General features: G+C 31.6%; 1 protein-coding gene across 1 annotated transcript in view; it reads right to left on the bottom strand.

Moving 5' to 3' along the window:
* Positions 1–12,503, bottom strand: part of LOC144362106 (uncharacterized) — a 51,126-nt gene that overhangs the window by 16,004 nt on the left and 22,619 nt on the right. The window lies entirely within an intron of this gene.

The following is a 12,503-nucleotide window of genomic DNA, read 5'->3' as shown; positions in this document are numbered from 1 at the left end:
ACATGCATAAGTAGGAAATGCCGTTCAACTGGTCATTCACATATAGAATGGTATACGCATTTTGTCACTGATAGTGAGCTTATTTAACGTTTATATAACAGCAGGACCTTGTGAACGGCCTTCCGTTCAAAAATTTACATCACAGAATCTAATAAAAATCTGATGTATTGTACTGCGTGAATTTATTTTTTTATTTCATTTTTACTATCTGTTTTTATTATTTCGTAATTGTGTTTACTATTATTACGTACGTGATATTTTGTATTACTCTCGCTATATACATGTTTACCTACACATACATAACAATGTTTCAACAGGCCCACCCCCTTTCTGGTTTAGTCAATCAATCGTAGACCCATACTATAGCGCACCTGGTGACGTCACTGGTTAGAAACAGGTCACAGACAACTCAAATATAATGACGGATTCTACCGATATTAACGATCGAGAGCCACACAATTTGTCTTGTTAAATGAAGCGATCATAATTTGTAATCATATTGCCTCTTAAAGTGTTTCAGTTTAAATGATTATTTTGCAAGGTTACTCCCTCAGTGACGATCAAATATGACACCATAGATTTATACACACTGATCAGCTATAAATCACACCTTTCCAATGAACACATTGTATACTCACATGGTTTGTAAACTATTTGTGTATATAGTGTACTAGATCGTATAGTATTTGTAGCTGTACATATTGCCTTTAATGTCACTATAATGTGAACACATTGTATACTTACATGGTTTGTAGACTATTTGTGTATATAGTGTACTAGATCCCATAGTGTTTGTAGCTGTACATATTGCCTCTGTTGTCACTATGATGTGAACACATTGTATACTCACATGGTTTGTAAACTATTTGTATATAGTGTACTAGATGCCATAGTGTTTGTAGCTGTACATATTGCCTCTGTTGTCACTATAATGTGAACACATTGTATACTCAAATGGTTTGTAAACTATTTGTGTATATAGTGTACTAGATCCCATAGTGTTTGTAGCTGTACATATTGTCTCTAATGTCACTATAATGTGAACACATTGTATACTCAAATGGTTTGTAAACTATTTGTGTATATAGTGTACTAGATCCCATAGTGTTTGTAGCTGTACATATTGCCTCTGATGTCACTATAATGTGAACACATTGTATACTCACATGGTTTGTAAACTATTTGTGTATATAGTGTACTAGATCCCATAGTGTTTGTAGCTGTACATATTGCCTTTAATGTCACTATAATGTGAACACATTGTATACTTACATGGTTTGTAGACTATTTGTGTATATAGTGTACTAGATCCCCTAGTGTTTGTAGCTGTACATATTGCCTCTGATGTCACTATAATGTGAACACATTGTATACTCACATGGTTTGTAGACTATTTGTGTATATAGTGTACTAGATCCCATAGTGTTTGTAGCTGTACATATTGCCTCTGATGTCACTATAATGTGAACACATTGTATACTCACATGGTTTGTAGACTGTTTGTGTATATAGTGTACTAGATCCCATAGTGTTTGTAGCTGTACATATTGCCTCTGATGTAACTATAATGTGAACACATTGTATACTCACATGGTTTGTAGACTATTTGTGTATATAGTGTACTAGATCCCATAGTGTTTGTAGCTGTACATATTGCCTCTGATGTCACTATAATGTGAACACATTGTATACTCACATGGTTTGTAGACTATTTGTGTATATAGTGTACTAGATCCCATAGTGTTTGTAGCTGTACATATTGCCTCTGATGTCACTATAATGTGAACACATTGTATACTCACATGGTTTGTAGACTATTTGTGTATATAGTGTACTAGATCCCATAGTGTTTGTAGCTGTACATATTGCCTCTGATGTCACTATAATGTGAACACATTGTATACTCACATGGTTTGTAGACTATTTGTGTATATAGTGTACTAGATCCCTTAGTGTTTGTAGCTGTACATATTGCCTCTGTTGTCACTATGATGTGAACACATTGTATACTCACATGGTTTGTAAACTATTTGTATATAGTGTACTAGATGCCATAGTGTTTGTAGCTGTACATATTGCCTCTGTTGTCACTATAATGTGAACACATTGTATACTCAAATGGTTTGTAAACTATTTGTGTATATAGTGTACTAGATCCCATAGTGTTTGTAGCTGTACATATTGTCTCTAATGTCACTATAATGTGAACACATTGTATACTCAAATGGTTTGTAAACTATTTGTGTATATAGTGTACTAGATCCCATAGTGTTTGTAGCTGTACATATTGCCTCTGATGTCACTATAATGTGAACACATTGTATACTCACATGGTTTGTAAACTATTTGTGTATATAGTGTACTAGATCCCATAGTGTTTGTAGCTGTACATATTGCCTCTGATGTCACTATAATGTGAACACATTGTATACTCACATGGTTTGTAAACAATTTGTGTATATAGTGTACTAGATCCCATAGTGTTTGTAGCTGTACATATTGCCTCTGATGTCACTATAATGTGAACACATTGTATACTCACATGGTTTGTAGACTATTTGTGTATATAGTGTACTAGATCCCATAGTGTTTGTAGCTGTACATATTGCCTCTGATGTCACTATAATGTGAACACATTGTATACTCACATGGTTTGTAGACTATTTGTGTATATAGTGTACTAGATCCCATAGTGTTTGTAGCTGTACATATTGCCTCTGATGTCACTATAATGTGAACACATTGTATACTCACATGGTTTGTAGACTATTTGTGTATATAGTGTACTAGATCCCTTAGTGTTTGTAGCTGTACATATTGCCTCTGATGTCACTATAATGTGAACACATTGTATACTCACATGGTTTGTAGACTATTTGTGTACAGAGTGTACTAGATCCCATAGTGTTTGTAGCTGTACATATTGCCTCTGATGTCACTATAATGTGAACACATTGTATACTCACATGGTTTGTAGACTATTTGTGTATATAGTGTACTAGATCCCTTAGTGTTTGTAGCTGTACATATTGCCTCTGATGTCACTATAATGTGAACACATTGTATACTCACATGGTTTGTAGACTATTTGTGTATAGAGTGTACTAGATCCCATAGTGTTTGTAGCTGTACATATTGCCTCTGATGTCACTATAATGTGAACACATTGTATACTCACATGGTTTGTAAACTATTTGTGTATATAGTGTACTAGATCCCATAGTGTTTGTAGCAGTACATATTGCCTCTGATGTCACTATAATGTGAACACATTGTATACTCACATGGTTTGTAGACTATTTGTGTATATAGTGTACTAGATCCCATAATGCTTGTAGCTTTACATATTGCCTCTGATGTCTCTATGATGTGAACACATTGTACACTCACATGGTTTGTAGACTATGTGTGTATTTAGTTTACTAGATCCCATAGTGTTTGTAGCTGTACATATTGCCTCTGATGTCTCTATGATGTGAACACATTGTATACTTACATGGTTTGTAGACTATTTTGGTATATTGTGTACTAGATCCCATAGTGTGTGTAGCTGTACATATTGCCTCTGATGTCTCTATGATGTGAACACATTGTATACTTACATGGTTTGTAGACTATTTAGATATATGGTGTACTAGATCCCATAGTGTTTGTAGCTGTACATATTGCCTCTGATGTCACTATAGTGTGAACACGTTGTATACTCACATGGTTTGTAAACAATTTGTGTATATAGTGTACTAGATCCCATAGTGTTTGTAGCTGTACATATTGCCTCTGATGTCACTATAGTGTGAACACATTGTATACTCACATGGTTTGTAAACAATTTGTGTATATAGTGTACTAGATCCCATAGTGTTTGTAGCTGTACATATTGCCTCTGATGTCACTATAATGTGAACACATTGTATACTCACATGGTTTGTAGACTATTTGAGTATATATTGTACTAGATCCCATAGTGTTTGTAGCTGTACATATTGCCTCTGATGTCACTATAATGTGAACACATAGTATACTCACATGGTTTGTAGACTATTTGTGTATATAGTGTACTAGATCCCATAGTGTTTGTAGCTGTACATATTGCCTCTGATGTCACTATAATGTGAACACATTGTATACTCACATGGTTTGTAGACTATTTGTGTATATAGTGTACTAGATCCCAGAGTGTTTGTAGCTGTACATATTGCCTCTGATGTCACTATAATGTGAACACATTGTATACTCACATGGTTTGTAAACTATTTGTGTATATTGTGTACTAGATCCCATAGTGTTTGTAGCTGTACGTATTGCCTCTGTTGTCACTATAATGTGAACACATTGTATACTCACATGGTTTGTAAACTATTTGTGTATATAGTGTACAAGATCCCATAGTGTTTGTAGCTGTACATATTGCCTCTGTTGTCACTATAATGTGAACACATTGTATACTCACATGGTTTGTAGACTGTTTGTGTATATAGTGTACTAGATCCCATAGTGTTTGTAGCTGTACATATTGCCTCTGATGTAACTATAATGTGAACACATTGTATACTCACATGGTTTGTAGACTATTTGTGTATATAGTGTACTAGATCGTATAGTATTTGTAGCTATACATATTGCCTTTAATGTCACTATAATGTGAACACATTGTATACTTACATGGTTTGTAGACTATTTGTGTATATAGTGTACTAGAACCCATAGTGTTTGTAGCTGTACATATTGCCTCTGATGTCACTATGATGTGAACACATTGTATACTCACATGGTTTGTAAACTATTTGTATATAGTGTACTAGATGCCATAGTGTTTGTAGCTGTACATATTGCTTCTGATGTCACTATAATGTGAACACATTGTATACTCAAATGGTTTGTAAACTATTTGTGTATATAGTGTACTAGATCCCATAGTGTTTGTAGCTGTACATATTGTCTCTAATTTCACTATAATATAGTATAATGTCATGTAATAAATGAATGTCATGTTATAGTATAATGCCATGAGATGAATGAATGTCATGTTATAGTATAATGTCATGTAATAAATGAATGTCATGTTATAGTATAATGCCATGTGATGAATGAATGTCATGTTATAGTATAATGTCATGTGATAAATGAATGTCATGTTATAGTATAATGTCATGTGATGAATGAATGTCATGTTATATTATAATGCCATGTGATGAATGAATGACATGTTATAGTATAATGTCATGTGATAAATGAATGTCATGTTATAGTATAATGCCATGTGATGAATGAATGACATGTTATAGTATAATGCCATGTGATGAATGAATGTCATGTTGTAGTATAATGCCATGTGATGAATGAATGTCATGTTATAGTATAATGCCATGTGATGACTGAATGTCATGTTATAGTATAATGTCATGTGATGACTGAATGACATGTTATATTATAATGCCATGTGATGACTGAATGCCATGTTATAGTATAATGTCATGTGACGAATGAATGTCATGTTATATTATAATGCCATGTGACGAATCAATGCCATGTCATAGTATAATGCCATGTGACGAATGAATATCATGTTATAGTATAATGATATGTGACGAATGAATGTCATGTTATAGTATAATGATATGGGACGAATGAATGTCATGTTATAGTATAATGCCATGTAATGAATGAATGTCATGTTATAGTATAATGCCATGCGATGAATCAATGCCATGTCATAGTATAATGCCATGTGATGAATGAATGTCATGTTATAGTATAATGCCATGTGATGAATCAATGCCATGTCATAGTATAATGCCATGTGATGAATGAATGTCATGTTATAGTATAATACCATGTGATGAATGAATGACATGTTATAGTATAATACCATGTAATGAATCAATGACATGTTATAGTATAATGCCATGTGATGAATCAATGCCATGCCATAGTATAATGTCATGTGACGAATGAATATTATGTTATAGTATAATGATATGTGATGAGTGAATGTCATTTTATAGTATAATGCCATGTAATGAATGAATGTTATGTTATAGTATAATGCCATGTGATGAATCAATGCCATGTCATAGTATAATGCCATGTGATGAATCAATGCCATGTCATAGTATAATGCCATGTGACGAATGAATATCATGTTATAGTATAATGATATGTGACGAATGAATGTCATTTTATAGTATAATGCCATGTAATGAATGAATGTCATGTTATAGTATAATGCCATGTGATGAATCAATGCCATGTCATAGTATAATGCCATGTGATGAATCAATGACATGTCATAGTATAATGCCATGTGACGAATGAATATCATGTTATAGTATAATGATATGTGACGAATGAATGTCATGTTATAGTATAATGCCATGTAATGAATGAATGATATGTTATAGTATAATGCCATGCGATGAATCAATGCCATGTCATAGTATAATGCCATGTGATGAATGAATGTCATGTTATAGTATAATGCCATGTGATGAATCAATGCCATGTCATAGTATAATGCCATGTGATGAATGAATGTCATGTTATAGTATAATACCATGTGATGAATGAATGACATGCTATAGTATAATGTCATGTGCAGAATGAATGTCATGTTATAGTATAATGCCATGTAATAAATAAATGAATGTCATGTCATAGTATAATGCCATGTGATGAATGAATGTCTTGTTGTATCATAATGCCATGTGATGAATGAATGTCATGTTATAGTATAATGTCATGTGATGAATGAATGTCATGTTATATTATAATGCCATGTGATGAATGAATGTCATGTTATAGTATAATGTCATGTGATGAATGAATGTCATGTTCTAGTATAATGTCATGTAATAAATGAATGTCATGTTATAGTATAATGCCATGTGATGAATGAATGTCATGTTATAATATAGTGTCATGTAATAAATGAATGTCATGTTATAGTATAATGCCATGTGATGAATGAATGTCATGTTATAGTATAATGCCATGTGATGAATGAATGTCATGTTATAGTATAATGTCATGCAATAAATGAATGTCATGTTATAGTATAATGCCATGTGATGAATGAATGTCATGTTATAGTATAATGCCATGTGATGAATGAATGTCATGTTATAGTATAATTTCATGTGATAAATGAATGTCATGTTGTAGTATAATGCCATGTGATGAATGAATGACATGTTATAGTATAATGTCATGTGCAGAATTAATGTCATGTTATAGTATAATGCCATGTAATAAATAAATGAATGAATGAATGAATGACATGTTATAGTATAATGTCATGTGATGAATGAATGTCATGTTATAGTATAATACCATGTAATGAATGAATGTCTTCTTATATTATAATGTCATGTAAAAAATGAATGTCATGTTACATTATATTATAATGCCATGTGATGGATGAATGTCATGTTATAGTATAATGCCATGTGATGACTGAATGTCATGTTATAGTATAATGTCATGTGATGAATGAATGTCATGTTATATTATAATGCCATGTGATGAATGAATGTCATGTTATAGTATAATGCCATGTGATGAATGAATGTCATGTCATAGTATAATGCCATGTGATGAATGAATGTCTTGTTGTAGCATAATGCCATGTAATAAATGAATGTCATGTTATAGTATAATGCCATGTGATGAATGAATGACATGTTATATTATAATGCCATGTGATGAATGAATGTCATGTTATAGTATAATGTCATGTGATGAATGAATGTCATGTTATATTATAATGCCATGTGATGAATGAATGTCATTTTATAGTATAATGCCATGTAATGAATGAATGACATGTTATAGTATAATGCCATGTGATGAATCAATGCCATGTCATAGTATAATGCCATGTGATGAATCAATGCCATGTCATAGTATAATGCCATGTGATGAATGAATGTCATGTTATAGTGTAATACCATGTGATGAATGAATGACATGTTATAGTATAATACCATGTAATGAATCAATGACATGTTATAGTATAATGTCATGTGATGAATCAATGCCATGCCATAGTATAATGCCATGTGACGAATGAATATTATGTTATAGTATAATGATATGTGATGAGTGAATGTCATTTTATAGTATAATGCCATGTAATGAATGAATGACATGTTATAGTATAATGCCATGTGATGAATCAATGCCATGTCATAGTATAATGCCATGTGATGAATCAATGCCATGTCATAGTATAATGCCATGTGACGAATGAATATCATGTTATAGTATAATGATATGTGACGAATGAATGTCATGTTATAGTATAATGCCATGTAATGAATGAATGATATGTTATAGTATAATGCCATGCGATGAATCAATGCCATGTCATAGTATAATGCCATGTGATGAATGAATGTCATGTTATAGTATAATGCCATGTGATGAATCAATGCCATGTCATAGTATAATGCCATGTGATGAATGAATGTCATGTTATAGTATAATACCATGTGATGAATGAATGACATGTTATAGTATAATGTCATGTGCAGAATGAATGTCATGTTATAGTATAATGCCATGTAATAAATAAATGAATGTCATGTCATAGTATAATGCCAAGTGGTGAATGAATGTCTTGTTGTAGCATAATGCCATGTAATAAATGAATGTCATGTTATAGTATAATGTCATGTGATGAATGAATGTCATGTTCTATTATAATGCCATGTGATGAATGAATGTCATGTTATAGTATAATGTCATGTGATGAATGAATGTCATGTTATATTATAATGCCATGTGATGAATGAATGTCATGTTATAGTATATCATGTGATGAATGAATGTCATGTTATATTATAATGCCATGTGATGAATGAATGTCATGTTATAGTATAATGTCATGTGATGAATGAATGTCATGTTTTAGCATAATGCCATGTGATGAATGAATGACATGTTGTAGTATAATGCCATGTGATGACTGAATGACATGTTATAGTATAATGTCATGTGATGAATGAATGGCATGTTATATTATAATGCCATATGATGACTGAATGTCATGTTATATTATAATGCCATGTGACGAATCAATGCCATGTCATAGTATAATGCCATGTGACGAATGAATATCATGTTACAGTATATTGATATGGGACGAATGAATGTCATGTTATAGTATAATGCCATGTAATGAATGAATGACATGTTATAGTATAATGCCATGTGATGAATCAATGCCATGTCATAGTATAATGCCATGTGATGAATGAATCTAATGTTATAGTATAATGCCATGTGATGAATCAATGCCATGTCATAGTATAATGCCATGTGATGAATGAATGTCATGTTATAGTATAATACCATGTGATGAATGAGTGACATGTTATAGTATAATACCATGTAATGAATCAATGACATGTTATAGTATAATGTCATGTGATGAATCAATGCCATGCCTTAGTATAATGCCATGTGACGAATGAATATTATGTTATAGTATAATGATATGTGATGAGTGAATGTCATTTTATAGTATAATGCCATGTAATGAATGAATGACATGTTATAGTATAATGCCAAGTGATGAATCAATGCCATGTCATAGTATAATGCCATGTGATGAATCAATGCCATGTCATAGTATAATGCCATGTGACGAATGAATATCATGTTATAGTATAATGATATGTGACGAATGAATGTCATGTTATAGTATAATGCCATGTAATGAATGAATGATATGTTATAGTATAATGCCATGCGATGAATCAATGCCATGTCATAGTATAATGCCATGTGATGAATGAATGTCATGTTATAGTATAATGCCATGTGATGAATAAATGAATGTCATGTCATAGTATAATGCCAAGTGGTGAATGAATGTCTTGTTGCAGCATAATGCCATGTAATAAATGAATGTCATGTTATAGTATAATGTCATGTGATGAATGAATGTCATGTTATATTATAATGCCATGTGATGAATGAATGTCATGTTATAGTATAATGCCATGTGATGAATGAATGACATGTTATATTATAATGCCATGTGATGAATGAATGTCATGTTATAGTATAATGATATGTGACGAATGAATGTCATGTTATAGTATAATGCCATGTAATGAATGAATGATATGTTATAGTATAATGCCATGCGATGAATCAATGCCATGTCATAGTATAATGCCATGTGATGAATGAATGTCATGTTATAGTATAATGCCATGTGATGAATAAATGAATGTCATGTCATAGTATAATGCCAAGTGGTGAATGAATGTCTTGTTGCAGCATAATGCCATGTAATAAATGAATGTCATGTCATAGTATAATGCCAAGTGGTGAATGAATGTCTTGTTGTAGCATAATGCCATGTGATGAATGAATGTCATGTTATAGTATAATGTCATGTGATGAATGAATGTCATGTTTTAGCATAATGCCATGTGATGAATGAATGACATGTTATAGTACAATGCCATGTGATGAATAAATGTCATGTTGTAGTATAATGCCATGTGATGAATGAATGTCATGTTATAGTATAATGCCATGTGATGACTGAATGTCATGTTATAGTATAATGTCATGTGATGAATGAATGACATGTTATATTATAATGCCATGTGATGACTGAATGTCATGTTATAGTATAATGTCATGTGATGAATGAATGTCATGTTAAATTATAATGCCATGTGATGACTGAATGTCATGTTATAGTATAATGCCATGTGACGAATGAATATCATGTTATAGTATAATGATATGTGACGAATGAATGTCATGTTATATTGTAATGCCATGTGACGAATCAATGCCATGTCATAGTATAATGCCATGTGACGAATGAATGAATGAATGAATGTCATGTTATAGTATAATGTCATGTGATGAATGAATGTCATGTTATATTATAATGTCATGTGATGAATGAATGTCATGTTATAGTATAATGTCATGTGATGAATGAATGTCATGTTTTAGCATAATGCCATGTGATGAATGAATGACATGTTATAGTATAATGCCATGTGATGAATGAATGTCATGTTATAGTATAATGCCATGTGATGAATGAATGACATGTTATATTATAATGCCATGTGATGAATGAATGTCATGTTATAGTATAATGTCATGTGATGAATCAATGTCATGTTATATTATAATGCCATGTGATGAATGAATGTTATGTTATAGTATAATGTCATGTGATGAATGAATATCATGTTATAGTATAATGATATGTGACGAATGATTGTCATGTTATAGTATAATGCCATGTAAAGAATGAATGTCATGTTATAGTATAATGTCATGTGATGAATCAATGTCATGTTGTATTATAATGCCATGTGATGAATGAATGTCATGTTATAGTATAATGTCATGTGATGAATCAATGTCATGTTATATTATAATGCCATGTGATGAATAAATGAATGTCATGTCATAGTATAATGCCAAGTGGTGAATGAATGTCTTGTTGTAGCATAATGCCATGTGATGAATGAATGTCATGTTATAGTATAATGTCATGTGATGAATGAATGTCATGTTTTAGCATAATGCCATGTGATGAATGAATGACATGTTATAGTATAATGCCATGTGATGAATAAATGTCATGTTGTAGTATAATGCCATGTGATGAATGAATGTCATGTTATAGTATAATGCCATGTGATGACTGAATGTCATGTTATAGTATAATGTCATGTGATGAATGAATGACATGTTATATTATAATGCCATGTGATGACTGAATGTCATGTTATAGTATAATGTCATGTGATGAATGAATGTCATGTTAAATTATAATGCCATGTGATGACTGAATGTCATGTTATAGTATAATGCCATGTGACGAATGAATATCATGTTATAGTATAATGATATGTGACGAATGAATGTCATGTTATATTGTAATGCCATGTGACGAATCAATGCCATGTCATAGTATAATGCCATGTGACGAATGAATGAATGAATGAATGTCATGTTATAGTATAATGTCATGTGATGAATGAATGTCATGTTATATTATGTCATGTGATGAATGAATGTCATGTTATAGTATAATGTCATGTGATGAATGAATGTCATGTTATATTATAATGCCATGTGATGAATGAATGTCATGTTATATTATAATGTCATGTGATGAATGAATGTCATGTTATAGTATAATGTCATGTGATGAATGAATGTCATGTTATATTATAATGCCATGTGATGAATGAATGTCATGTTATAGTATAATGTCATGTGATGAATGAATGTCATGTTTTAGCATAATGCCATGTGATGAATGAATGACATGTTATAGTATAATGCCATGTGATGAATGAATGTCATGTTATAGTATAATGCCATGTGATGAATGAACGACATGTTATATTATAATGCCATGTGATGAATGAATGTCATGTTATAGTATAATGTCATGTGATGAATCAATGTCATGTTATATTATAATGCCATGTGATGAATGAATGTTATGT

The sequence above is a fragment of the Saccoglossus kowalevskii genome, chromosome 5 (assembly GCF_978046115.1).
Source record: "Saccoglossus kowalevskii chromosome 5, keSacKowa6.1, whole genome shotgun sequence".
In the NCBI taxonomy this organism is placed as follows: Eukaryota; Metazoa; Hemichordata; class Enteropneusta; family Harrimaniidae; genus Saccoglossus; species Saccoglossus kowalevskii.
The sequence above is the reverse complement of the archived record's forward strand: the minus strand, read 5'-3'. Positions and strand labels throughout refer to the sequence as shown.